This window comes from Herpailurus yagouaroundi, unplaced genomic scaffold (assembly GCF_014898765.1).
Source record: "Herpailurus yagouaroundi ecotype Mexico unplaced genomic scaffold, PumYag 28, whole genome shotgun sequence".
In the NCBI taxonomy this organism is placed as follows: Eukaryota; Metazoa; Chordata; class Mammalia; order Carnivora; family Felidae; genus Herpailurus; species Herpailurus yagouaroundi.
This window is the reverse complement of record NW_024412376.1, coordinates 4,765,397-4,771,396: the sequence shown is the minus strand read 5'-3', so window position 1 is coordinate 4,771,396 and position 6,000 is coordinate 4,765,397. Positions and strand designations below refer to the sequence as shown.

The 6,000-nt window shown below is 35.0% G+C and overlaps 1 protein-coding gene across 1 annotated transcript in view; it reads left to right on the top strand.

Moving 5' to 3' along the window:
• The window catches only part of ADAM2 (ADAM metallopeptidase domain 2), a 146,439-nt gene that overhangs the window by 118,961 nt on the left and 21,478 nt on the right, over positions 1–6,000 (top strand). The gene's annotated exons all lie outside the window — the stretch shown is intronic.

Genomic DNA, 6,000 nt, shown 5'->3' with positions numbered 1-6,000 from the left:
TATTCTTTTTTAATTAGGATGCTTTTTAATTTGTTTCTTTTGCTTGAAAATGTTGCAGTATAAGTGGAGAAAGAAGAGACTTTTGCTTATTCCCAAATTTATTAGAAAAATTAAGTATTAAGTTTATTATTAACTGTATGGGTTTTTTTGGGGGGGATGCCTTTTACCAAACTAGGAAAGTTCTCCTGTATTCTTAGTTTCTAGAGAGTTTTAAATCTTGAATGGTGGACTAGCACCTGGGTTGCTTAGTTGGTTGAGCATCTGACTCTTTATTTCAACTCAGGTCCTGATATCAGGGTTGTGGGGTCGAGCCCTGCATCAACTCCATGCTCAACATGGAGCCTGCTTAAGATTTTCTCTCTTTCCCCTCTGCCCTTCTCCCCCATTCATCCTCTCTCTCTCTCTCTCTCTCTCTCTCTCTCTCTCTATGAAAAACAAACACCCTCTCTTCCCACCACCCCCTGCCCCCACCACCGCCTGACTGCAAAATCCAGAAAATCTTGTGTGGTAGCTGTACTTTTTTCAAATGCTTCTCATCCATCTATTGATATGATTCTGTGTTTTCTGCCCATTATTCTATTGATATTGTATATTACATCAATCGACGTTCAGATGTTAAACCAACTTCGGGTAATGTTTTTGTTTTTTACTCTGACAATGTCTGGATTTTAAAATATGCTTTTTTAATTTGTTTATTTTCTGATGCTCTTCTTTTCTTTAGGTAGATCCAATTTTCTGACCCATATCATTTTCCTTATGCCTGGAGAATTTTTTTAAAACATTTCTTGCAAAACAGGTCTGGGGGCAAAAAACACTATCACTTTTTGTTTGTCTCAGAAAGTCTTTATTTCTCCTTACTTTTGAAGAATAATTCACTGGACACAGAATTCCAAGTTAGATTTTTTTTCTTTCAACCCTTAAAACTTCGCTCCACTCTCTTCTTCTTTCATTGTTTTTACGGTAAAGGGATGTTGTATTTCTTATCTTTGTTCTTCTGTAAGTAAGGTATGTGCCCAAACTAGTTACCTGCAAGATTTTCTCATTGACTTTGGTTTCTTTAGGTGCATGCAACATATTTGTGTGTGTTCTCTGAGATTCTTGCATTTGTGACTTAATGTCAGTAGTTTTGGAAAGATCTTGGCTGTTATTTTCTTAAAATTTTTTCCCTCCATTTTCCTTCTCCTTCTGCAATTTTATTATGAATACATTACAGTTTTTGATATTGTTCCATAGTTCTTGGATTTTTTTCTGTTATTTTTTATCATTGAGTTTTCATTTAGGAAGTTTCTAATGACCTATCATTGAGTTCACTGAGTATTTTGCTGTTTTGACTGAGTTTTATTGATGAGCCCTTGGGAGCCATTCTTAATTTCTGTTACTTTTTTTTTTATTTTATTTTGCGATTATCTTCTTTTCATTCTTATAGCTTATTCTGACAATTTCCATATCTCTGCTGACATTTTCTCTCTGGTAAAACATAATGAACTACTGATGTATGATACAAAATGGATGAACCTTACAAAATTATAATAATTAAAATACACCAGACAAAAATCCTTATGATTTCCACTACATAAATTTTCCAGAAAAGGTAAATCCATGGAGACAAAAATCAGGTCACTGGTTACTTGGGGATGGACTCAGCAGTAAAAATTGATTCTGAATGCCCACAAAGGAAAATGGACTCCACAGGATTTTGGTGATATTTGCACATAAACATATCCTTAAAATGATTTGATTCATTTTAATCTAAGTAACTTTTTTATCTTAATGAAACTGTGGGAAATTTTGCATGAGAGTTCCTACTCCATGCCTCACTTCCATCCTGAAGCCATACCAACAGGAATGCTTTAGGCAACAAGCTTCAAGCCTTGTGGGCCCTCAGGTCCCCACCACCGAGCTGGGCGGGGCCAGCAGGGAGAACTCTGAGGGGTCTGGGAGGGGCACTCAGGAGACTGCCTGACGCTGCCCTCACCCCCCCCCCCGCACGCCCCGCCCCGAACAAGCGAGAAGACAACCTGAAGGCCGAGAGACCCGTGGGGGCTGCCCAGGCTCTGTTCCGGGTCAGGGAAACGCTGACCAAGTGGAGTTTTCTAATGAAAACAGATGCCCCCCCCCAAAAAAAAAGAAAAAAAAAGAGTTTGGAAGTCATTTCTCTTGTTGTAACAACAAACTAAACAACTAAACAAACTGAAATCCATGAATTTTCTTTGACCCATCAGAGAACTGAGGTTGCAGAAAAAAACACCTACATGAATCCCAATAGTTTATTTTTGCTTTTGTTTCCCTTGGCTCAGGAGACATATCTAGTAAGAAGTATTCATGGGCAATGTCAAAGAGGTTACTGCCTGTGTTCTCTACCATTTTGATGTTTCTTGTCTTACATTTAGGTCTTTCATACATTTTGAATTTATTTTTCTGTATGGTGTAGAATGTGGTCCAGTTTCATTTTTTTGCATATTGTTGTTCAGTTTACCCAACACCATTTGTTGAAGTGAAGAGATTGTCTTTTTTCCCATGGGATATTCTCTCCTGCTTCTGTGTGTGTGTGTGTGTGTGTGTGCGCGCGCGCGGGCGCGGGCATGTGTTCTATTTAGCTGTATTGATCTAAGTGATCTATGTGTGTATTTTTGTGCCAGTACCATACTGTCTTGATCACTACAGCTTTGTAATATAACTTGAAGTCTGGAATTGGATGCCTCCAGCTTTTCTTTTCTTTTTTGAGGTTTCTCTGGCTATTCGGCATCTTTTGTGGTCCATACAAATTTTAGGATTGTTTGTTCTAGCTCTGTGAAAAATGCTGTTGATACTTTGCTAGGGATTGTATTAAATATGTTGATTGCTTTGGGTAGTATAGACATTTTAATAATATTTGTTCTTCTAAAAAATATTATTTTTTTCCATTTCTTTGTGTCCTTTTCAATTTCTTTCATAGGTATTATATACATTATTTCCCTCTTTGGTCAGGTTTATTCCTATGTATCTTATGGGTTTTGGTGCAATTGTAAATAGGATTGATTCCTTAATTTCCTTTCTGCTGCTTTATTATTGGTGTGTAGAAATGCAACAGATTTCTGTACATTGGTTTTGTATCCTGCTACTTTACTGAATTTGTGTATCAGTTCTAGCAGAGGTTTGATGGAGTCTTTTGGGTTTTTCATGTAGAGTATCATGTCATCTGCAAATAGTGAAAGTTTGGCTTCTTCCTTTTCAGTTTGGATGCCTTTTATTTCTTTTTGTTGTCTGATTGCTGTGGTAAGACTTCCAGTACTATGTTAAATAACAATGGTGTGAGTGGACATCCCTGTGTTGTTCCATAGAGGAAAAAAAGCTCTCAGGTTTTCCCCATTGGGAAGATATTAACTGGGTTTTTCACAAATGGCCTTGATTATGTTGAGGTATTTTCCCTCTAACCTTACTTTGTTGAGGGTTTTTATCATGAATGGATGTTGTACAGATCCTTTTTCTGCATATATTAAAATGATCAGATGCTTCTTATCCTTTCTTTTATTAATGTAGTGTTTCATTTTGGTCAATTTGCAAATATTGAGCCACCTTTGCAACACAGGAATAAATCCCACTTGTTAATGTTGATTTTTAAAAAATGTATTGTTGGATTCAGTTTGTTTGTATTTTATTGAGAATTTTGCATCAATTTTGACCAAGGATATTGGCCTATGATTTTCTGTTTAGTGGTGTCTTTTTCTGGTTTTGATATCAGGGTAATCCTGACCTCATAGAATGAATTTGGAAGTTTTCCTTCCTTTTCTATTTTCTGGAATAGTTTGAGAAGAGTAGACATTAAGTCTTCTTTAAATGCTTTTTTTAGAATTTGCTTATGAAACCATTTGGCCTTGAACTTTTGTTTTTTGGGGAGGGTTTTGATTACTGATTCCATTTCTTTGCAGGTTATAAGTCTATTCAAGTTTACTATTCCTCCATATATGTTTAATATCGTAAGAAGGTTTCCAAGTATTTTGTGGAGTGAGTGTATCATTTTACATTTCCATCAACAGTGTAAAACCTCACCAACATTTGGTATTGTAATAACTTTTTATATGCTTATAGGGTTTTGTTTGTTTGTTTGTCTATTTTCTTTTGGTCATTCTAAAAAGGTAAAACCATTCTGGTTTCACTTTGAATTTATGTACTAATTAATGAAATGATCAGTCTTTCATGTGATTATTAGCCTTTTTCATACCTTCTTTGGTAAATTGTCTTGGCAAATCTAGAGCCTATTTCCAAATTGTGGTTTGTTATTATTAAATTGAAAAAATAGTTTACATATTCAGAATATAATCTTTATCAGATGTATGAAATGTAAATATTTTCTCTAAATCTATCCCTTTTCTTTCCTTAATGGCATCTTTCAAAGAGCAGAAGACTTTAATTTCGATGAAGCCCAATTTATTCATTTATTTTTTTACAGATTATGGTTTTGGTATAGTATCTGAGAAATCTGTGCTCCATTGCCATAATAGTGGTGAAAGCAGAAGTGTTTGTTTTGTTCCTGATTAAAGAGTGGTAGCATTCAATCTTTGGATTTTAACCATGATGTTACTAGTTGGTTATTCATACAGCTGTTATCTGTTTGAGGAAGTTCCTTTCTATTCCCACTTTGACTAGATATGTTTATCATGGATCAGTGCTGGATTTTATTAAATGCTATCTCTGTGCCTTTTGAAATAATTATGTGTTCCCTTCCCCTTTATTCTGTGACTTGGCTCTTAGGTATTAACCCAATGATACATTCCTGGGTAAATCCCACTTAGTCATGGTGTATAATCATTTTGTGTAATTCTAGATTTGGTTTGCTAATATTCTGTTAAGAATTTTTGTGTCCATATTTATCATATTGTGGTGTCTTTTCTTTGCTTTGATGTCAGAATACTACTTGCCCATAAAATAAGTTAGAAAATGTTTTATTTTTCTCACTTTCTGTAAATCTTTGTGTAGAATTAGTAATATTTTTCATGTATTTTATAGAATTTATCACTAGAGTCATGTGGCCTTAGGCTTTTCTTTGTAATTAGGGAGCACATTTAGATTCAAGGTAAATTTAGTTTCCACTGCTGTTACTTCTTATCAATCATTCTCAGATCTCTCTAGCACATGCATGTAGCCTCTCTGTCAGCTAGGGTTGTGACATAAGGATAGTTTATCACTACCCTTAATGGAGCTATTACTTCCAGGATTGTGTCTTTGATTTTTATCTTATCTGTCACTAACCCCAACTGGGATTTCAATCTCAGACTCATAATGCTGCTGATTTTACATTCTTTCCCTACCAAATTTGCTACTTTATTCAAAGTGTTAATGGGTGAAGTTTTTTGTCCTCTTCACCATATCTAGAACCATTTTGCTGACATTTAATTTAATAGTTTTCATGGCCAGCTCTGACTCTGGTAAAATAACAGCATCAACTGATCTGAGAGGGCATAGGAGCAGATTCAGTAAAGAAGACCACAGTTCCCACCACTCTTGATTTTATGGCAGCTTTTCATAAATACTTCTCACTTTTTTGTTTGTTTTGGTAAGTTTTATAGCCCTGAAATGGTTGTTTTGACAACTTTGCCCAGTTTATGCTTGTTTGGGGAATAGATGATTTAACTATATATTCTCTTTCTCATAGCCCCCTCATGTACATTTATCTGTACAATTTTCTTTATTCTGTGTCTAACTTATCACAAGATCTAGCACTGATCCATGATAAATACTCTCACATAACTAGGAATAAAAAGGGACTTCCTCATCTGATAAAGCTATTTGCATTTTGTAGTTTTGAAAGCTTCCATCTAAGATCAATTCCCTTTAATGTGAAGAACTTGGTGTACATTTTCTTTAGTCCAAGACTGCTGATGATAAATGTTCTCAATTATTGTCTGAAAATACCATATTTCATTTTGAAAGGTATTTTCTCTGCACATAAAATAGGAAGACAGTAGATGGTTTGTTTCTTTTTTGGAATTTGTCATTCAATAATCTTCTGGTTTCCATTGT